This window comes from Dermacentor andersoni, chromosome 5 (genome assembly GCF_023375885.2).
Source record: "Dermacentor andersoni chromosome 5, qqDerAnde1_hic_scaffold, whole genome shotgun sequence".
Taxonomy (NCBI): domain Eukaryota; kingdom Metazoa; phylum Arthropoda; class Arachnida; order Ixodida; family Ixodidae; genus Dermacentor; species Dermacentor andersoni.
Window position 1 is genome coordinate 53,311,652 of NC_092818.1, and position 23,340 is coordinate 53,334,991.

At 48.1% G+C, this 23,340-nt stretch overlaps 1 protein-coding gene and 2 non-coding genes across 3 annotated transcripts in view; all 3 read left to right on the top strand.

Annotated features, from left to right (window-relative positions):
* Nucleotides 1-23,340, top strand: part of LOC126530341 (angiotensin-converting enzyme-like) — a 179,329-nt gene that overhangs the window by 113,073 nt on the left and 42,916 nt on the right. The gene's annotated exons all lie outside the window — the stretch shown is intronic.
* On the top strand, nt 3,207-3,278 carry TRNAT-UGU (transfer RNA threonine (anticodon UGU)). The gene has a single exon. It is a non-coding gene; the product is annotated as a tRNA-Thr (tRNA).
* TRNAT-UGU (transfer RNA threonine (anticodon UGU)) lies at nt 7,361-7,432 on the top strand. The gene has a single exon. It is a non-coding gene; the product is annotated as a tRNA-Thr (tRNA).

Consider the following 23,340-nt stretch of genomic DNA (forward strand, 5'->3'; position numbering starts at 1 on the left):
GGAAGGGATATGCCTTTCGACAAGGGGGAAACTTGTCTTCGTCAGGATGCGTACGCAATTATCTTCAAACGTCCTGTCGACGTCCGAATATCCGATTTTGATGTACGATGGACGTTTTTTTGGATGTGCTTTTCTTTTGTGTTGGACGATCCTATGGATGCATCCGTAGTACATCATTGGGACTTTCGGGGATATCCGACGTATGTCAAAATATCCGTTGTACTAGGATGTCCTTTGAACGTTCACTGGAGATCCGTGGTCCAATGGGAAGTCCTCTTGTCAAAACGTTGGTTCCAACGCCTGAAACATATATGGCCCCGCCAATGCACCTATAACTAAAAATAATTCTAGAAAAGGCGAAGGATACCTTGAGATTGTTTGGTCTAAAAGTTCACACAAAACTTCAAAATATTCTGAGCAGATATACCTACTGCGTGCGTTGCGAGAAATATGTATACCGCAAAGTTTTTTTTACTATACAAATATACGCAAAGGCCATGCATGAGCTGTAAAATAGCAGTTCCAAACTACGCATGCGAAGGACGCTATGAGATAAAGCGGGCCAGGTGCGTACGCAACCACTTGGATATCACCGCGCGTTGAGTCTCTTTAATACGGCGGCATCGAGGCCCGTTTCGATTGGAATTCCGCTGTTCTACAGCTGCTGTTTTTCATGACAGGAATAAACTGTAAAATTTGGATTCTATTCTAAGTGAACATCGAAGACGATGTATGCAGGGCCGTAACAAGGGGGGGAGGGGTTAGGGGGCTTCCGACACCCCCCCCCCCCAGAAGAAATCTTTTCGTGCTTTCACATTGTTGGGTGATGCCGAAATATTTACACGCCTTCACAGCGACCGTCAGTTGAAAAACCTTTTTCATACTCTGTAATTTCCCTGATACTACTTTTCTTCCTTTCCTCAAGCCTTCCATTTCTCCCTCCCAGCCACCATTGCACAGCCTCGCAAATCACTTTCCCGTTCCTTCGCCTCTCATTTTTGCTTTTTTCGTCGCCCGCCCTGTGGCCGCTCCTTTAATTATTGGTTCCCAATGCTTTCCCTGCCCATTGCAGCTCGAGAAGTTCTCCGCCTCAGCGGACCGCGCTTTTCGACTTTGAGTCCGTGTGAAGAACGCTCGGGCACAATAACATGCCGACACATGTCACTCCTTCCCGTTACCCGGCTCCTACCACATAAAAGAAACAACAACAGAGAAAACAAGCCCAAGCAAACATGGAAGGATAACCGCGATTGTGGTGAGAGGGAGGCATTTCAAACAATTCCACATATGGCAGCTAACACGCACACGCCTTCCAAGGACAGTTTCTTGCATGCCACCGGGGATGCGCGGATGTAAAGAACACATTGCAGGATTCAGGGGTCGTGGCCTCGGAGTCTGGCGTCGCACAGAGGGTCGCTCTCCAGCCTACGCCGCCGGCGTGTCTCGTGACAGGTATACCTGGACTATACTACCGGGGCATCACACGGGGTTAACGCCGCAGTCCGAGCCTTCTTGACGAAGGATGCTTCTTTAGTGATGGTTACGAGGTCGAGAGGATGGAGAAACGGAAACACGGGGTTTATTCTTTATTTACATCGGAGAGGCAAACTTATTTACATAGAAAGGTCACACTGGCCGGAGAACGGACGGGCCCAGCACGTCGTAGCGCGCACAGAAGCTACATGTCAGCTTTACTACATCGTTTTCGGACAGCACAAACTGCACCTTTTCTGGGAGAGCACACCAGAGGAGGCGAAAAAAGTCCGCTTAAATCCGACTTCCCTAGATCCCACGGCCAGGGAAATCTACGGGCACACCGTCCTCCAATCGGAGTGGTCGTAGTTGCAATCTCGGCGTGTGCAATCATTCCGGCACCTTTGCTAATAATTGTGGGATTTTAAGTGCCTAAACCGCGACGTGATTATGAGGCGGCTGAGCGACTGGCCGCTCGAGGCACTTTGCGTGTATTCGCGGGTTTCTTTATCACGCTCTGAAAAAGACTTTTATGTGGCACGTATTGAGCAACAGAAAGCGTTGTATGGGGAGTGTTTCGTGTAGCTCTACAATTTTCTCGTTGACACTTTTCACCTAATTATACTATTTTAGATGATGATTAATTAATTAATACTAATTATGCACTCAGGCGAAATGCAAAAGATAATCTGAGTGTCTATCCAAGCGATGTCAAACAATATTACCTTGGTTGTGTCCACCTACGTGGCGTTTGCATATTTTTAAATCTTGTTGCATGATAGCTAGGACACCCTGTACAGGCACGGGGCACGGTAACGGCAAGACAAAGGCAATTAGTTCTCCTTCATCAAATACAGACTGCGGAGTCCCCGGCTTCATCGCTGTTATAGTCCAAATTTCTATTCTTTGCCTCAACCCGAAATTTAACACACCACCTTTTTTTTTACTTATTTAGACCATTGTTTAGGCACAACCAACTTTAAAGTACCCTGTAATTATTAAGTCTTATCGATGTGCTTGATCCACACACGCAAATAAGCCTGTATAATTTTTTCGAAATGACAGCCGTTGTACACATCAGCCATCAAGCCCCCCCCCCCCCCCCTACCCCCCAATAACATTTCTGGAGACGCCGCTGAATATATTAGCTAGCTACAGATGTACATACACTGTAGAACTATTAACTATGCTATGTTTCAGTGCTCCTATACACCTAACAAAGAAGGCCACGAACGCCCAGTTGTCGCGAAAAAAGATTATATTTCTGTCTACAAATATCTTACTGTACGCGTGTCCCCTGTTTACGCAATAATTATTGCTTAGAAGCAACACGTAGTACGAGAGCCAGAACTGACTCTCGTACGTACTACGCGGCATCTTACGGCGCCGCACGAAATCGCGGTTGTTTGACTACGCGCTAATAGAGCGTTTGTTCGCTTTTGCCAACGAAGCTAAACAACGACCGCAAATGCCACGCAGCCATCCGTGCGCATTTTACAGAGATGACGCGTGCGTAAGAACTCTGACAAATTAGCGCGATAAGAATAGCGGGAATAGCGTCTGCCTATCCTTTTTTTTCTTCTTTCTTTAAAGATACGTAGGACATAATTAGGCAATATAACAACAAGACCTTGGTGTTGCAACCCCCCGCCTCGTTCCGTAAAAGACGTTCATAGCATCCCTCCATCCATCCATCCAGAATGACGTCGCTAGTAAGGCGCGCCGTCACCGTCGCCGCTATAGCTCAGTGGCAGAGCGCTGGTCTTGTAAACCAGCGGTCGTGAGTTCGATCCTCACTGGCGGCTGTTGTTTTTTTTTTTTTTCTTATATGACTCCGTGCGCTCTATGAAACGAACGTCATCTCTGTGCGGGAGCGGCGTGCTACGGAGGAGCAAACGTGATAGACGCGACATGCAACAGTAGCAGAGGCGGCGCGTCCACCGGTTTGAGAGAGGGTCGTCGCCTCCGAGATGGCGAGGGCGAAAGGTACGCTGGCGCAATCTCGGAGGCCACGGTTGGACATCGCACACGTGATGTGGAAATTGTGGCTTTATGTTGAGTGGTATTAATAGGATGTTAATATATATGGGTCCCAACCTTGGCGATCGACCATCAGGGATTTATTTCAATATAATCGAGGACAACCTATTTATAGCAAGAAGTGTTCCTGTACAACATGTTTGCGAAATAAGATAGGCCAAAAAATATTTTCAGCACCGCTACACTCTAAGGCAAAGTTACACCCTTTGGCTTGCCCCTTCTGCCACACAACAATAATCGTTATCTGCCTTGATGCGTTTCCTTTCTTTAACGCTGCGAGCCCGGAACTTTCCAGTAACGAACGGCACGCGCGTTATCAGAAGGGGCACTCCAAACGGTGTAAACTGTTCTGTGCTGATAACGCGCGTGCCGTTCGTTACTGGAAAGTACCGGGCTCGCAGCGTTAAAGAAAGGAAACGCATCAAGGCAGATAACGATTATTGTTGTGTGGCAGAAGGGGCAAGCCAAAGGGTGTAACTTTGCCTAAGAGTGTAGGAACATGTGAAGTTTTTTAGAAAGCTCGAAACTATCAGTCGTAAAACGCATTGTCAAAAATGTTCTCTTCTTAATTTAGGCGAACATACGATTTTCCCTTGAGAATGAAGATAGGGTTTTCACTTAAAAAATATTTTATCGATCTTTACGTTCCCGTCAGCTTTTTTATACGTGGCGGCACTCCGCGGCAGCCGCGGTATCTACTACAGCCCCTCTACCATCGGATAAGTAACGCCATTCTTCGAACAAGGCCACTTCTCTCTTCCATGTATCTCCGATTGGACGGTTGCTGTCTAGTGATAGCGCGGACAGCAATTGTCCAGTCGGATTGAGCTTCAACGGGGACTTTCGAGGGGGTGCTACCGTAGAGTTGATTTCGCAAGCAAAAAGTAAGAAAAAAAAAAGAAAGACAAGCGGTACAGGAGAGGAGACGGCGAAGGAGAAATGAGATGGCGGCACTTTTCCGAAGGTAGAGAGGCTAGTATCTACGCCATGTAGCCGACCGCAGAATTACGAAATAAAGCGTCCAGAAGAGAGTGAGGACAGGGCCTTCTGTTGAAAAGAGAGTGTTTTAGAGAAAGGTGACTTCGCGATGCGCTTGCGAGCTCCACGCATGGCGTACAGGTGCAAAACTTGGCTGAGATGTTCACAACAGCGTATGCGAGCCGCGGACTGTGTTATTTCACCAAGCCCGAGGAGCGGTTCAGGGCCCCTTTGATATTGGGATGCCTCAGATGAATACGTGCAGTCACAGGTGGACACGACCGTTTCTTATTCGAAGGTGTCAAATGTCCCACTGAGCGAAAAAGCCGGCCTCTGTCATCTGTAGCAGCGAAACGGAATCTAAACTCGCTTTGCCATTGGCTGCGGCGCACGTCACGAGCTTCGCCTTGACTGAGCAGAGTGGCTGGAAGGGAACACCTGCTTCCGCGCACCAGGCGTTGCGCGAGGGGAGAGGGCATCGCCGTGACGTCACGTCACACTCGCTCTCGGCGCGAGCGCTCCTCGACGGAGCAGAGCCAACGCCTCCTAGATGACATGGCTGTGCACTACTACGTCATGCTACTTGGACCGATATTTCCACTGTCATGCCCGCATGACGGAAGCGGTGACGTCAAAATCACCGCGACTTACTCCAGAGCAGCCCCATTAGATTCTATGGCAGTTGGGCAAGGTGGCATGACGTCATGCGTCGAAGCGCATAGCTCTTGTGCGTTCTAGGAGGCGTTGGCATGCAGAGCGGACGAAATAGAGGCATTAGGGTGAAAGGGTGCACCTACATCTCCAGCCTACGCCGCCAGTGTGTCTCGTGACAGGTATACCTGGCCTATACTACCGGGGCATCACACGGAGGCTGAGCGGGCTCACGCCGTAGTCCGAGCCTTCTTGACGAAGGATGCTTCTTTAGTGATGGTTACGAGGTCGACAGGATGTAGAAAAGGAAACACGGGGTTTATTTACATCGGAGGGGCAAACTTATTTGCATAGGAAGGTCACACTCGTACTGACAGGAGCACGGACGGGGCCCAGTAAATCGTAGCACGCAGAAGCTACATGTCAGCTTTACTACATCGTTCTCGGAGACCACGAACTGCATATATTCTGGGAGAGCACACCAGAGGAGACGAAAAAAGTCCGCTTAAATCAGCTTGTCCTAGATCCCAAGGCCAGGGAAACCTGCGGGCACACCATCGTCCAATCGGAGTGGTCGTAGTCGCACCTTCGCCTTGAGGGCGCGCGCAATCTCCGGCACCTTTGTTAATAATTGTGGGATTTTACGTGCCTAAACCGCGACCTGATTATGAGGCGGCCGCGCGACTGGCCGCTCGAGGCACTTTACGTGTATTCGCGGGCTTCCTTATCACGCTCGGAAAAACACTTTTATGTGGCACGCATTGGGCAACAGAAAGCGGTGTATGGGGAGTTTTTCGTGTTGCTCTACAATCTTCTCATTGACACTTTTCATCTAATTATACTATTTTAGATGATGATTAATTAATTAATACTAATTACGCACTCAGGCGAAATGCAAAAGATAATCTGAGTGTCTATCCAAGCGATGTCAAACAATATTACCTTGGTTGTGTACAGCTACGTGGCGGTGCATAATCTTGGTGCATAATAGCTGGGACACCCTGTACAGGCACGGTACACGGTAACGGCAAGACAAAGGCAGTTAGTTTTCCTTCATCAAACACAGACTGCGGAGTCCTCGGCTTCATTGGTGTCATAGCCAAAATTTCTATTCTTTGCCTTAACAGGAAATTTAACACACCACCTTTTTTATTTATTTAGGCACAACCAACTTTAAAGTACCCTGTAATTATTAAGTGTTATCGATGTGTTATCGATTGGGTGAGGGAACAAACGCTACTTAATGACATCTTAGTTGAAATCAAGAGAAAGAAATGGGCATGGGCAGGACATGTAATGAGGAGGGAAGATAACCGATGGTCATTAAGGGTTAGGGACTGGATTCCAAGGGAAGGGAAGCGTAGCAGGGGGCGGCAGAAAGTTAGGTGGCGGATGAGATTTAGAAGTTTGCAGGGACAACATGGCCACAATTAGTACATGACCGGGGTAGTTGGAGAAGTATGGGAGAGGCCTTTGTCCTGCAGTGGGCGTAACCAGGCTGATGATGATCGATGTGCTTCATCCACACACGAAAATAAGCCAGTAAAATTTTTCGAAATGACAGCCGTTGTACACACCAGCCATTCAACCCTACCCCCCCCCCCCCCCCTACCCCCCAATAACATTTTCGGAGACGCCGCTGAATATATTAGCTAGCTACAGATGTACATACACTGTAGAACTATTAACTGTGCTGTTTCAGTGCTCCTATACACCTAACAAAGAAGGCCACGAACGTCCACTTGTCGCGAAGAAAGTTTAGATTTCTGTCTACCAAAATCTAACTGTACGCGTGTCCCCTGTTTACGCAATAATTATTGCTTAGAAGCAACACGTAGTACGAGAGCCAGAACTGACTCTCGTACGTACTACGCGGCATCTTACGGCGCCGCACGAAATCGCGGTTGTTTGACTACGCGTTAATACAGCGTTTGTTCGCTTTTGCCAACGAAGCTAAACAACGACCGCAAATGCCACGCAGCCGTCCGTGCGCATTTTAGAGATGACGCGTGCGTCACAACTCTGACAAATTAGTGCAATAAGGATAGCGGAAATTGCGTGTGCCTTCCTTTTTTTTTTAACATACGTAGGACATTAGGCAATATAATAACAAGACCTTGGTGGCGCAACCCCCGCCTCGTTCCGAAGGAGACGTTCATAGCATCCCTCCATTCATCCATCCAGAATGACGTCGCTAGTAAGGCGCGCCGTCACCGTCGCCGCTATAGCTCAGTGGCAGAGCGCTGGTCTTGTAAACCAGCGGTCGTGAGTTCGATCCTCACTGGCGGCTGTTTTTTTTTTTTTATATGAGTGCGTACGTTGTATGAAACGAACGGCATCTCTGCGCGGGAGCGGCGTGCTACGGAGGAGCAAACGTGATAGAACCGACGTGCAACAGTAGCAGTAACCGGTTTGAGAGAGGGTCGTCGCCTCCGAGATGGCGAGGGCGAAAGGTACGCTGGCGCAATCTCGGAGGCCACGGTTGGACATCGCACACGTGATGCTGAAGTTGTGGGTTTAGGTTCAGTGGTATTAATATGATGTAATGTATATACATTAAGGAGTACTCAGAGCGCATTACTCTGAACTCTACTATTACGAATATTAAGGAATAAATGATGCTTAAAGGGGCTCTGGACCACTTTTTATCGAAGTGGAGAAAGGCATTCGAAGTAAAAATAGGCTATTTAAGAAATACTTTGCCGCGAAAAGTACTTCAATTCGTTCAGCAGAAGCGCAGTTATAATAATAATAATAATAATAATAATAATAACAATAATAATAATAATAATAATAATAATAATAATAATAATAATAATAATACCTTTAGTCATGAAAACAAGTAGTAGAAAGTGCCAAGGCATTAGGAAAGAAGTTGCTACAAAAAAGCAACTTGACTGGTCCTAATAACCAGAAGGTCCAAAAGGCAGCAGTAAACTAGGAGAGAGGAAAAAAAAAGAAAAAAATAAAGGAAGGAGGAAGAACGAAAAGAGAGAATGGAAAGAGAGAGTAAGGGCATATAGCACATAGATCTCATTTAAACAAATTTGCTTCGCAGATCAAACAGCTTGGGAAAAACAAACAATATGGATATATAGATACACACAACTCTTAAAAAATGAAGATTAGGTATATGGTCAAACCCAATTCTTGGGGCAATATAAATTATACAGTTCTCTGCCAGAACATCGATGGACGCAGATCTGAGATTATTCAGCAAAGTTGGGAGAGTGTAACAAATCATCTGGTTACCATAAGTTGAGCGCACATGCGGCACATGCCAGTATTCCGGGGACATGGGATTTTGTGTTCTAATCTAGCCAGAGATGAAACAAGGCTTAAGTTCTGTTTGGTTTCTTTTAGGTATCTAAGAGCAAGGCGGTAGTTAGACATATCACTGACTTTAATTACGCCAATTACGCCAAGGGCATATCACTAATTACGCGAACAATTTTCTTTTATATTGCAAGGAAACGGTTAATATTTGTAACAGATGTTGTGCCCCAAATAGGGCGGCAATAATGAAGGTGGCTCGCGAACAAAGCATTAAAAATTAACATTCTAATCTTCCGAGGCATATAGCGAAGAGAGAAAACGCGTCCAGTAATTTGGAAGAGTTTGCCTGCAAGAAAATCAATGTGATCGCTCCAGCTAATATTTTCATCAAAAAAAACCCCAAGTGTTTTCACAGACGGGATGATTTCAATTTTAGAAGGCCCTATATACCACATCCCTACAAAGACAGATATTCTTATTCTTCACGTGAAATAAAACTGCCTTTGTTTTATCAGCGTTAATCTTGAGACCAATTTCTAGAGACCATAAATATATTTTTTTTTCCAAACAAGAGCTAGCCACTGATACTAGCTCCGGAGCATTATTGGACGAAAACAGGACAGTAGTGTTGTCGGCATAGATTATTAATTCGGCGTCGGGATCGATATTAACGAGATCATTGACGTAAAGATAAACCGAAAAGGTCCAAGGATACTGCGCTGGGGAACATCTGTCGTAACCCAAGAAATTTTGGATGATTTGTTGTTAATGAACACATATTGGCACTGTGCTGCAAGTACGACTGAAATAATTTTAAGGCGACACCGCGGATACCGTAGTCGGTAAGTTTGTTTAATAATAGTTCATGACTGATGGAGTCGAATGCCTTACTAAAGTCAATAAATACCCCTAAAGTAAGCTGGCGGTCCTCAAAATTTCGTAAAATATATTGTCACGTGGTAGTGACCTTAAAGAACGCAGTAGCAATATTGTGAAAGACAAAACTAGCTTTTTATTGGGCGAACCTGTGTCCACAAAAACAGGCTACACTTCAAGCACAACGATAGCGGCGAACACAGTCGGCGATCGTCGAAAATCTGATAAGCGGGTCAAGCGCATCGGCTTTTAAAGAACAGTCATCGAATGTTCCAGAGTCATCGCTGGGACTCGCGTGCCTTCCACAAAGTTCTACACTATTCGCGTCGTGCATGCATGCAATGAGATTGCACAAGGTTCGGTGACAGACATCGGACGGAACCATCGATAACATTCCAGAAACTTCCGATACCTGCAGGCCCGTCCTGCGCTGTGCGATAACATTTGTTAGGCGGTGAAACGTGGCCGCCCGATAAAGATAAGCAAGTACACGTGTCAATATTCTTTCTGCTGAAGAAGTGCGAGTCGATCTGTTTCTGCGAAAGGCATATTGCGAGTCAGTGAGGAGGATTTTAGTTTCAAGGATGTTGGATGCACGACTAAAAAGTATGTTTTCTAAAGCTTCCGAAAAGATCGGGAGTATTGATATTGGCCTGTATTTAGACATCGCTGTCCTATCACCTTTCTTGAATAAAGCTAAGACTTTTGCAGTTTGCTTTTTACGTGGAAAGACACCACTAGTGAGTGATAGGTTATAAATATACGTTAACATTGGGGCAATTACATCAAGAACATATTTAACAGGTTTCATCTGCAAGTTATCCATATCGCATGTGCTACTGTCTGTTAATATTAAAAAAAAAAAAAAACATAAGTTCACCTTCATCAGTCGGCCGGAGACAGACGGTGTCATGAGGCGCGGCTTTAATATGACGGCAAGCACTGCTATTAGTGCGTGACATACTAATGTTGGTGAAATAATCATTGAAAACATCAGGTAAGATTTCAAAGCTAACATCAACCGCGTCTTTCTTAATAATAACAGGAAGTAGGACATCAGATGAACGACCGAGTAGCGAATTGACCTTCTTCCATACTTTCCTACTATCGCTCGAACAGGACTCGAAACATTCACTAATATAGCTAATCTTAGCAAGTCGCAGCTGCTTATAAAGTTTATTACGGTATTTCTTAAACGTGTTTAGATCTGCCATGTCACGGGATACGATAAACTTGTTATACAGCCTATTTTTTCCTTTGATTTCTTGGAATAGTTCTGCCGTGATCCACGGTTTTCTTATCTTTGAGGATTGCTTTGTTTTAGTGCGAGTAGGAAAATGCCGGTCGTAGAGCACACAAAAAATGCCCAAGAAAGTTTCATACGCGAAGTTAGCACAGCTTGACTGAAAAAATTGAACTCCAGTCAATATGTCGCAGTTCATCACAATATTTCTCCATTCGCAATGGGGTAATTACCCGGGTGGAAAATTCACATGGGGAAGATCTTTTAATTTTATAGTTTACACTGAAAACAATTGACATGTGATCACACAAAACAAAAGAACAGACACCAGCTTTTGTATTACACTCAGGGAAATTGGTAATAAATAAATCAATGCAGGTGGCTGTGTGGCCGGTCACTCTTGTCGGCACCAAGTTAACAATATATGAAAAGCCGTAAGAATGTAAAAAGAACTTAAAGTCAAGACCCAAGGGGGCTAATGCAAGTAGGTCAATATTACAGCCGCCACCCCAAATAACTTCATAGTGATTATTTGGAGATATAAGTAAAAAAAGTTTTCAAGGAACATCAAAAACGACCTCTGCTGTGCTCCCGTTCCTTGTTGAAAGCATTGCACTGCGAAGGCTACGGCGCAGTGGGGCGTGCCCACATCGCTTCGCCTTCTAAATGTCACCGTGACGCGCAGTTCAAATCTCAATTTGGATGTTAATTCCGACTGCATCAGCCAAACGCGGTTATACTCAGCGAGCCGCAATGCGCTTAGCCAGTTGACTCGTGCCAGCACTCCGCGGCGGCCGCGGTATCCACTATAGCCCCTCTACCTTCGGATAAGTAACGCCATCCTTTGAACAAGGCCACTTCTCTCTTTCCTGTCGCGGACCGACGCAGCCCAACACTTAGGCAAGCTAGCGCACTCTTTGATATTGGAGAAGTGGCACACACCTGAATTAACTCAACATCGATTGCATTCCCTCGATCCCTCTATGCAACTTGCGGCTGTTACCAGGTCTTCCGCGAAATGAGGAAACAGTGCTGTGCCGCTTACATTTGGGCGTCGCATTCACCAATGCATATGCATTTTTGATTGGAATGGCTGATAGCGCCGAGTGCAATTCCTGCGGTGTCGAGGAAACCATAGGACACCTACTGTGCCACTGCCCATGTTTTGAAAATGAAAGGCAAGAGCTCTGCACAACTCTCAATCAGCTAGATGGAAAGCCGTTCACCTTGAACAAGATCTTGGGACCATGGCCTCGCATGTCGCAGCTACAAAAGGCCTCAAAAGCGCTGTTGCGATATTTGAAAGCTACCGGATTGAGTCAGCGTGTGTGATCAGGACTGAGTGACCGACTGATATCCCCAGTGGACTGTCTCTTCTTCTAATCGTTCCATCCCCCTTTCCCTTTCCCCAGTGTAGGGTAGCCAACCGTGCTCAGTCCTGGTTAACCTCCCTACCTTTCATTTATAATTTTCTCTCTCTCTTTCCTGTATCTCCGATTGGACGATTGCTGTCTAGTGATAGTACGGACAGCACTTGTCCAGTCGGATTGAGCTTCAACGGGGACTTTCGAGGGGGCGCTACCGCCGACTTGACTTCGCAAGCAAGAGAGAGAGAACTAAACTTTTATTTTCCGGAACGGTAAACCGAGTCAGAACCGGTTCACCCTAGGTGAGAGGATTCCTTATTCCAAGAACCCTCTGGCTTGGGCTGCCTCCTTGGCCCGGGCGAGGAGACTGCGTTGGTGGTCCAGGTCATCAAAGTAAAAAAAAAAAAAGCGGTACAGGAGAGGAGACGGCGAAAGAGAAAGGAGATGGCGGTACTTTTCCGAAGGTGGAGAGGTTAGTTATCTACGCCATGTTCCTAAAGCCCCTTAAAGGAGTACTGACAAAAAAAAATCCACGTGGTTTTTTCTGCTTTAATAAGTAGTTATTGACCCAGTAATCACGGCACGAAACCTCATTTACTTCAGAGCGCGACAGGTAATTATTTGCAGACTTTTTTGAAGCGACCAGTCGAAGTTTCGGTTCCAGAGAGCAACGAGACGGGACAAACGGGAATGTAAACAAAGTGGTCACGTGTTCGCAAAACGCCATGACGTGTGCTCTGGCGCGCAGCCAGCGTGCGCGACCAACTTGCTGAATATTGTCGTGCGACTGCCGCATCGGTCGGACGACCGCAGCCAATGGCAGCGCCGGTAGCGTGAACGTCATGGCCACGTGGTAGACCCGGCGGGGCGGAGCCGGCGAGCGGGCGCCTCGCCGCTCCGATGATGTCTGTTTTTTTTTTTCTCTCTCCCTTGTCGAAACGCGGGCCTTTTCGCCGCTGACGCGGCACATAAATGGGCTACAATTTGTTTCTGACACAAGATAACTTCTAGAATAAAGTGACCTCGAAAGAGTGCGAGTTATGAAATGTTGTGCGAAATAGTAAATCGTTGGCGGGATTTCTACTCGGACGCGGTAAACGCAGACGCGCCAGCAATCGTCTGTACACGAAGCTGCTCGCCTGACTGGCCTGTTTACTCATCGCTACTAACGAGACCGGGAAAACTAACCGTATTTTTACTTAAGAGAAACATAAATGTTCAGGCATTGATTGTGCTGACGAATATAGGCGCTTTATTACGAGCTGCGGACGCATCGCAAGGACCCTCGGCCTCGGATAGACGGCCGGCGAGCTAGGCCTACATCGTCTCCTAGCGATCGCAAGCTCGCTTGGCATGCTTGTTCGCTTCTGTCGGCGCCAATGAAATCAAATGTGCTGCAATTTAAGCGGGACATAACTGTGTACACGTTGTGCCGACTAACATTGGCGCTTCGTTATGCGAGCTGCAAGCGATCGTGTCACAAGCGCAACCGGTGTCGGATTCGATGGCCCAGCGAGCTATGCCTGCCGGCTCTTGGCCATCGGCGGCTGTCAACGGATCCGATACTGCTAACGCGGCCTTGCGGAAACACGTCTACAGTGCTCGCATAGACGTGTTTATATTGTCATCGTTTCTTTCAAACAAGATAGCTGTGCAAATACGGTTGCTTTCACTTTCTGTTCGAAGTTACGCAGCATTCCGAACTTCCACGCAGGGGCGCCGGTTCTGGGCCGCCGCTCGCTCATTCGTACCATGTGTCCCGAATCGCACACGACGCGCCGTACTACAGATCGCACGGAAAATCGCGCCATGTGTCTCGCGCTTTAGACGTGGCCAATCACTTAGCGACTCAGATATTGCGGCCGGCGATGGCAAGGACGAAACTCAACAAAACCCTCGCATCGGCCACAATCAATGGTAAGACACAACAAATCGGCGTTGAACGTTGTGGCAGCACAGTCAAGCTGATAGTGTGGGAATGGAATGGAATGGAAAACTTTATTGGTTCTTTAAGATATTAGCGAGTTGAGGACGAAGTCTTCATTCTTGAAAACTTTGGGTCCTCTTCAGCCTTGGGTGGGCCCCTAGTCCAGGGCACCACTGAGTCGGGCCACCTCGCTTGCGTGTGCTATGAGGGCCCTTTGGACCCCTAGCTCGCAGCTGGTGAGCCGGCTCTCCCATTGCTCTGCACTTGGTGTTGTATGTTTGTGGAATGTCTTGTTTCTCTCGCATTCCCATGTGATGCGATATAGTATTGGCCTTGCTCCGCACCACGGGCATACGCCGCAATATTGTGTGGGAAACATCCTGCTTAGTACGTAAAGATTTGGAAAGGAACCCGTCTGCAGTCTACGCCATCCTGCGGCTTCCTCCTTCGTCAACGCTTGGACAGGACAAAAACTGTAGTTGCAGCGACACGGAGAGCGTCCCACTACAACAGCTAGAACAAGCAACAACAGAGGAGAAGAGCACCTGTAAGCCGCATGGCAGCCAACGAAAATTCGTGACGTAGCCACATGACGTAGCGTTTTCTTGGCTATTTACAATCCCGGTTGATGTCAATGTCGCGAGGTGCTCTGTTTTGCGGTTGGCTGCGCGCACGTACTTTAAAATTGATTTTAAATATCTTCTAAGCGATATTCGCCGCTGATATTTTATAGACGATGTGTGTGTGGCCAACTAAATCGATTTCACAAGTTATCTCGACTTCAAATTTTTGTGTCAGTGCTCCTTTAAACTCGTAAAGTAGCGACACTCTCCTCCTCCGCCTTCACGCATCCTCGTTTCTCCTCTCTTTCACGCTTCCTCCTCGACCGTGGCGCCGCCTACACTGCTCGAGCGTAGGAACGGAGCCAACATTCGCTCCTCGCCACTCCGTAGATGCTTCTCGAGCGAAAATGGCTCTGAAGGACGGCGCGAGGGCCCACGTGATGCTATTAGGCCAATAACGACGCGGCATCGGCCTCGGCCAGAGCGTGCAAGGAGGAGGCGGCATTCTTCAAAGCGTGGCGCTAGTTTACGAAGTTTAGGGGGCTTTACTGCTTCCGCATTAGCGCGCCAGGCGTTGCGCGAGGGAAGAGGGCATCGCCGTTACGCCACGTCACACTCGCTCTCGGCACGAGCGCTTCTCGACGGAGCAGAGCCAACGCCTCCTAGATGGCATGCCTGTGCACTCTGCTTTATGGCGTCGTGCTATTTGGACCCAGATTTCCTCCGTCAAGTCCGCCGTGACGGAAGCGGTGACGCCAAAACCACCGCGACTTACTCTAGAGCATCCACATTAGATTCTATGGCAGTCGGGCAAGGTAGCATGACGTCATGGATCGAAGGGCACAAATCTTGTGCGTTCCAGGAGGCATTGGCACAGCGGGCGAAATAGAAGCATTAGGGGGAAGGGTACAGCTGCTGCCACGCTGGCGCGCCAGGTGCTGCGCGAGGTGAGAGGGCATCGCCGTGCCGGTGGCATGTGGCGTTGGCACCGCAGGCTGCAGCTGCTTGCTGGCTCGGGCAGCACGTGCCGCTATGGTAGAATGCTCGCAGCGCCAAATTTGAAGGACTGCTCAGCGCCTTTCAATTAGACCTTAATGCTTTCGCATCCACAACTGATAACTGCTTATAGGTGTCTTCGCAAATTTTCTATTTCAACGAAATTTGTATATGCCGTAGCAAAATCCACCCAAACATCGGAACTGAGCTTATTTGTTTTGCTGCGCACGCCTTTGCTTCCGAGAAGTAAACAGCGCTAAACAACAGGACAAGGAGAGGGACACAGTCTGTGTCCCTCTCCTTGTCCAGTTCTTTAGCACTTTTTACTGCTCGTAATCATGAACCAGCCAGCCCAAATGCGTACTTTTCTGCCTTTGCTTCATCGTAATCAATAGTAACTGAGACAAGGTGGAAAATGCGGCTTACCCGCCAGGGGGGGGGGGGGGGGGGGGCGTTTTCACGGCGTAGGGACTTTGGCGTTGTGCCCGAGGGCGCGGTATCGAATCCCGGCCACGGCAGCCGCATTTCGATGGAGCGAAATGCAAAAACGCCCGTGTACCGTGCATTGGGGGCGCGTTAAAGAACGCCAGGGGGTCAAAATTAATCCAGGGTCCACCCATACCACGTCCGTCATAATCATATTGTGGTTTTGCATTGCGCACATGTTTGGGCCTCCCACGATGCACGTCAACCAATGTAACAATAGTGGAAGCTCGTGCTTGTCTTATTGGTGTACACTTGCTCTGCGAGCCTCTTCGAATGCACCTTCGCGTGTTGACCCGACACAGACACCACTGTCTGTCGTCGCTCCTTGCCACGTCCACACAGGGTCTAGCTTTTCAAGGACTCATCAGAATATTCTGCCGTCAAGATTTTCTCGCGCCTGCATTCCGAGAAAACCCCCTTGGGTCCTGACTAAACCTTTCGTTACACCGCAGACCTCTGGAATTGCAAAGAAGTCATCCGTTGCATCCATTGGCCTCAAGCAACTCACCCTAGCACGTGTATACAGATGGCTCTGTCACGCCATATGCCTCCACTGCAGCCTTCGCCATCCTACATCGGACCATAGCTCGGCGGTTTGAACTAGACCATATGTCAGCATCAACTGCCGCAGAACTTGTTGCTATCTGGGACGCACTTCGATTTATCTCCGAGGAGCCTCCTCACGCATGGACGATATTCTGAGATTTCAAGACAGCTCTTCAAACGCTTGACTGTGTCCTTAGACGGGGCCCGTATTATTCAATGGCTATAGACATTAGAGAGCATCTCGACCACGCAAATAGAAATGGCCCCAATGTCACCTTTCAGGGGGTACCTTCACACTGTGGCGTGATAGGGAACGAACAGGCAGACTCTGAAACGAAAAGTGCTTTAAATAATGCTTCTGAAGTACGCATTCCGTTCTCGCGAACAGACACAAACGCCACACTTCGTTGCGTATTACGCAGCCGTGCTTTGGAACACTGGATCCAACGAGATCGAGGACAAAAGCGAGTACATAAATGGGACCAAGAAATGAAATTTCGTATGCCTCACAAGCTCAAAAGAAGTCAAACAAGCATGGTTAACCGGATTCGCCTCGGTGTCGCATTCAACGACCGTTATAGACATCTGATAGGTTGCAGTGATACCAGCTCGAACTGTGAATACTGTCAGAAACACTTGATCATATATGTTGCGTTTATCCCGCGTACGCGCAAGAAAGGCAGCAACTGGTCTCTTTCATTGCAAACGTCGATAAGAGGCGGCGATCAGACGAGTTTCTTTTAGGTCCTTGGCCTAATGCAAACAGCGCAGCCCTGATAACAAGTGCCGTTATAGCCCTTCTCCAAGCCACTGGGCTGGGCGCATGGCCTCATAGATGCCACAACGCTGTGAACTTGTATATACGTACACAACCCTTCTTCATATGATCATCCTCATCAGTCATCAGCCCTTTTCTTCCCCGTCCGTTTCCCCCGGTGTAGAGTAGCAGGCCAGAGCAAGTGATAGCTGAGGCAGACCTCTCTTCCTTTCTGTATATCAATCAATAAAACAATCTCTCTCTCTCTCTCTCTCTCTCTCTCTCTCTCTCTCTCTCTCATATCGTGGTTCTGGTACGTAAAACTCAATATAACAACAAATGCGGCTTAGGGAATGAAACGATGCTCGGTCTTACGCAAAGTAAAAGAAAAGTAAACATTTTTGTGTTTTCATAGTTTTTATAAGTTGTTCACACAACTTTGTTAATTTACATAAAATACATTCGCTAGTTTGCACAAACCCACAACACATACAAATAAATATGCAGCAGGTCCAACTAGTTGGAATCTAATTTAGGGCGAAGCTTTGCGTGAGCGCATAAAGAGTCGAAACATGAGTGCACGCACAGGCAGACACACACACATACACACAATTGCGGGCGCTCACAAATTATGCCGATCCTTTTTGCTAAGCGGAGTCGCTGACTACAACCGAGTACGACGGGCGCCTTGAACGCATCATGGTTTCAGAGGCAGCATGCGCATACGTACGCTGCGCAATTCGAATCCGTTCTGTCGGCAAGAAGAAGGGTTTACTTCTTCACTACCGTGGAGCTGAGGATGCGCGAAGGCTAGCTTTCTGCTTTTTTTATTATTTCCCATGTGCGGCCGGCGTCACCGCTGCAGCGGAGGCGAGCGCCATCTCGTGGTTGTGCAAGGAAGCTAGCGGCGCCTGCGGTGCACGTATACTCCGCTGTGATTGGTTGGCCTATTCGGCAAGAGAACAGCCAGGCCGCAACCACAGTCACGAAAGCCGGCGAGGTTCGAAAATAAAAGTATTCACTTTTTAAAATGATACACAACTTTTGAACAGACCAGAAAGCAGACATGTTTTTAGAAACTTTTTGAGTATGTCTCGCGATTGCGAGTTTCTCAGAATTCTTTCTGTGCATAGGTTGCTACGTGCCAAATGCGCGGAGATGTGTATTAACTATCCCTTGCGTACCATTATTATTATTCTTTTTGCAATTTTGGTGGCAGAATTCGAAAAATCTCAGAACGTGGGAAGTTGGGCTGTTTTCGGCCTGGAAATAAAAGAAAACAGTGATCTCTAATTTCGGTCAAATTTTCTTATGATTATCTCTTGCCGTACTTTTGTCTCTTAAATACAGAAGTATGTCGCATTAGTTTTTCTGAGTGCAAAGCAATGAGTAGCGTTGTGTAAGGGTATAAGCTGCTGCGCTCGGCCCCCAGCAAAACGTCGCGCTGCGCAAGCTACAGGCTCGATGATGGCTTCCGTATGTTCCATGAACGACGAAATAATATCGAGTAGTGCCGGAGAAACACAGGGGCTTTTTTATGAGGCGTGACTAGCTTTAATTCAAGGGCGTGACTAGCTCTAATTAATACGTCTGACTAGCTCTCATTCGAAGGCGTGACTAGGTCTAATTAACACACGTGACTAGCTCTATACTTCGAAGGACTGACTAGCTCCTCTTTCTTCTCATTGGGGGGAGGGGAGGACGCTCGGCAGAGGCCACGTCTTTGGATGACGTAGTAGAGAGATTTAGCATGTCCGGTATTCCGAATGACGTTTGCCTAATGCTGGCTTACCGGAGAGGTTTACGGCAGCAATAACTCTCGTAGCGACATCTTATCACGCTCCTTCTAAGCATTTTCTTTCTTTAACGCTGCGAGCCCGGTACTTCCCAGTACACTCTTAAAACAGTTGCACCCTTTGGGGTGTATATTTGTCCCACAACGATAATCGTCATCTGCCTTGCTTGCGTTTCCTTTCTTGAAAACTCGGCGCTCGCTACTTTCCTGTCGAGAATGCTGCCATTTGTTGGGCGTGTTGGTAAACTGAAAGCGTATTTAGCGCCCGCAAACAAGGACGGAAGGGAGACGACACCACAATGCGCTAACTTCAACCTGAAGTTAGCGCAAGTTAGCGAAGGTTGAAGTTAGCGCATTGTGGTGTCGTCTCCCTTCCGTCCTTGTTTGTTGGCTCTAAATATGCTTTGAGAATGCTGCGCCACACTGATAACACGCATGCCGTTCGTGACTGCACTCTAAAAACAGTTGCACCCTTTGGGGTGTATATTTGTCCCACAACGATAATCGTCATCTGACTTGCCCGCGTTTCCTTTCTTTAACGCTGCGAGCCCGGTACTTCCCAGTCACGAACGGCATGCGCGTTATCAGTGTGACGCAGCATTCTCGACAGGAAAGTAGCGAACGCCGAGTTTTCAAGAAAGGAAACGCAAGCAAGGCAGATGACGATTATCGTTGTGGGACAAATATACACTCTAAGAACAGTTTACACCGTTTGGCCTACCCCTTCTGCCACACAACGATAATCGTCATCTTCCTTGATGCGTTTCCTTTCTTTAACGCTGCGAGCCCGGAACTTTCCAGTAACGAACGGCACGCGCGTTATCAGAAGGGGCACTCCAAAGGGTGTAAATTGTACTATGCTGATAACGCGCGTGCCGTTCGTTACTGGAAAGTTCCGGGCTCCCAGCGTTAAAGAAAGGAAACGCATCAAGGCAGATGACGATTATCGTTGTGTGGCAGAAGGGGCAGCCAAAGGGTGTAAACTGTTCTTAGAGTGTACACCCCAAAGGGTGCAAACTGTTTTTAGAGTGTGGGAAGTACCGGGCTCGCAGCGTTAAAGAAAGGAAACGCGGGCAAGACAGATGACGATTATCGTTGTGCGGCAGATATACACCCCAAAGGTTGTAAAGTTTTTTTAGAGTGTAATCGTCGTCTGTCTTGCTTGCGTTTCCTTTCTTGAAAACGCTGCGTTCGCTACTTTCCTGTCGAGAATGCTCTGTGATGCTCATAACACGCATGCCGTTCGTGACTTGAAAGTACCGGGCTCGCAGCGTAAAAGAAAGGAAATGCGGACAAGACAGACGACCATTATCGTTGTGTGGCAAGATACGACCCAAAGGGTGCAATATTGCTTAGGAGTGTAGTGGTGCGCTGGTTTTGCTGGCTCGCGAAACTCGCACAAACTGCAAGTAGCAGAGAATTGCACTCTAAAAAAAGTTTGCACCCCTTGGGGTGTATATCTGCCACACAACAATAATCGCCATCTGCCTTGATGCGTTTCCTTTCTTTAACGCTGCGAGTCCGGTACTTTCCAGTAACGAATGGCATGCGCGCTATCAGCATGATAGCATTCCCGACAGGAAAGTAGCGGGCACGGCGTTTTCAAGAAAGGAAACGCATCAAGGCAGATGACGATTATCCTTGTGTGGCAGATATACACCCCAAGGGGTGCAAACTTTATTTAGAGTGTACAACTTCCATGGGATATGTCGCGGGATGCGCGAATGGTCCACGCCAGTTAATTGACCAAAAAGCAGCTGCAGCGGCGAATCCACCGCTCTTTCTTAGCGCGGTACCGCCTTCGGGCGCTGTTTTACTCACCGACGGCAGCAAAGGGTGGTGATGGCGTATGCAGCGTCACCACTCCCCCGGTTGGATGGCGGGAGATTTGAATTTCGAAAAAGGCATTTGTACGGACGGACGGAAAAAACTTTAATGGAAAAAGGACCTGCGAGGTTGCCAGCCCGGGCTCAGGCCACCCGGGCATTGTGTGCGGTGAGGCATAGCCTTTCCACCGCTGCCCGGGCCCGTTGGATAGCCCATAATTGCTCGTGTAGTTCTGAGCTACTCAGAGCGCTTAGCCATCGCTCCTCGAGAAGGGCCGGTTCTATCTTGTCCTCTACGTATACTGTTACGTTTCGCCTACGACGCGCGGTATAGCCGGCGCGGATGCAACGGACGCCGGGGCTTCGTTCAAAGCGGCGGACATTTTGGCCCGTTCAGCGCCGCCGATACGCCTCCCCGCCAAGCGCGTCCAGGCATGTTTCAATGACACGTGTCTTCAAGTGTGCGTGTGTGTGTGTGTGCCCACGCTTGTCAAAGCGCGGCAGCCGGGGAGAGGAGCTCCCCAAGTGTGAAGCGAGGAGGTCTGACAGGCGCCGGCCAGGCGATGCGTCACTACACTCGTCTCAACATGTCTCTCAGCCTGTCCGTGCCCAGAGTCACGTGGTCTCATCCCGAGACGTTCCTTCTTGCCCTCAACTCCGAGAGTATAAGAGCAGCTGCCCCCGGACGCCAGGAGAGAGGCTCCGATTTCTTCCGTTGAGTTACGTGCTCTCCCGTCTCTCCACTTCGGTCGACCTGACCGGCCGCTCTTTTGCGATGTTAGAATAAACAAGTTGTTCTGTTACCAGTCGACTCATGCTTTGCCGGGACCTTCGGATGCTTCCAGTTGTGCCCCAGGCCGCCAGGCCAACGCTACCCTTGGGGCTTGCGACCCATTTGCAACAACTCGTGCCAGCGGTGCGATTGCAATAACGGGCGTCAGCACTGAGGTTACAACAATACTGAACTGATCTGTGTGCACTTCCACAAGATGTGTGCCATGTCTGCGTGTTCGTGTTTGCAGAGCTTGCAGCTTGCGTCTGGATATTGCGTTGAATTTATTCTGTTTAAGTGTACTGGGTTTCGGAACGTTCTGGTTTGCAATCTTCTCCAATCTGTTTCTTAAGACCTGTCGAGTTGTTTGTGGGGTTGTGGGTATGCTTCTCTTTGTTTCGTGTAGTGTGTCAGTATGTCGTGGTACGTGACCAGTCTGTCCCTGTCGTCTTTTATCGCTTCTTCGTCGTCGTCGCCTCCTCCGACCCTTCAGATGCAATTTTCTCTTAAACTAAATCTTGGCACGAAACAAGCATTGCGATGTTTCTGGCATGGTATGTAAATAGTCCACGCTGATTTACTATTTGCCTTTATTGTCCCTCTAAGGAACATGATGAATCTGTGTGAACAAGTCTACAGACCGCTACTACGTAAGGACTGTCTGTGTTGTCAGCCCTTCGAATCGCAAGGCTTTCCTCGAGGATAAAAATTCACGCATCCGCCAGCGTTACATCGCTAACCTCCAAAGAAAGAACTTCAGCCCCGAATCGTCGGCAAGAGTGAAAACTGCTCGTTGCGCATTGACGAAAGAAGTAGCGCGCCGCGTCCTGGCATAGTAAGTTTCTCGCACCTTATCTACATACATCCAACCCATCTCACACACAACGTATACCCACTCTATCGCCGACATATCAAGAATAAGCGAAGAAGCGCATACATCGATCGATGCACCGAGGCCCTGGTTACAGCGATTGCACCGGCAGCACTCGAATGTTCGAAGCTGAACGTTTCGAGACGGTCCACAAAGTAAGCGCATGACTAGAAATAACACGTCTTTGCTAGAAGGTATTACAACGCACAGAACATCAACCCATAACGTCAATTAAAACATCAATTTGCTTCGTTTTTAGAGTCGACTTCGTGCTTGCAATTCCGCGCCTCTTAATTGCAAGCCGTGAATTCACGCGCGCATCCATCTCCTCTCCATCTGTTCTTCGGGAAAGGCGCTGGAGGTTTAACAAAGAAAACACACATATAACGAACGTGATACACCTACGTGCAATATCGCAAACACCATTCAACGCGTAGCAACTCGTGACACACGGCGTGCTTTCGCTGAAAGGATGTCAGTGGCAAGTATGCCTGCCATGCGCAGCCAAATGAGGTCCTTCCCGTGCCAAGGCCTGCTTTTCTTATCGGCGATTGACGGCGTCTTCCCGTACAGCTGCGTGGTTGGGTGAGACAGGCCGCGTGATTCACCCCCGAAGTGTTCGCTAAACGCCAGCAGTTGTGCAACAGTCTTCCAACGAGAGGCGTCTCCGAGACATCGCTCGCAAAGGTTACGGCTGATCGTTGCTTGACTGGGTATGTTGACAACCGAGATCACGATGCCCTGATGCGCGCTTGGCGCCATCTGGATTGAATTGCAGGGGACGTGTGAGGGCTTGCTGTGCCACTGATAGATAGATAGATAGATAGATAGATAGATAGATAGATAGATAGATAGATAGATAGATAGATAGATAGATAGATAGATAGATAGATAGAT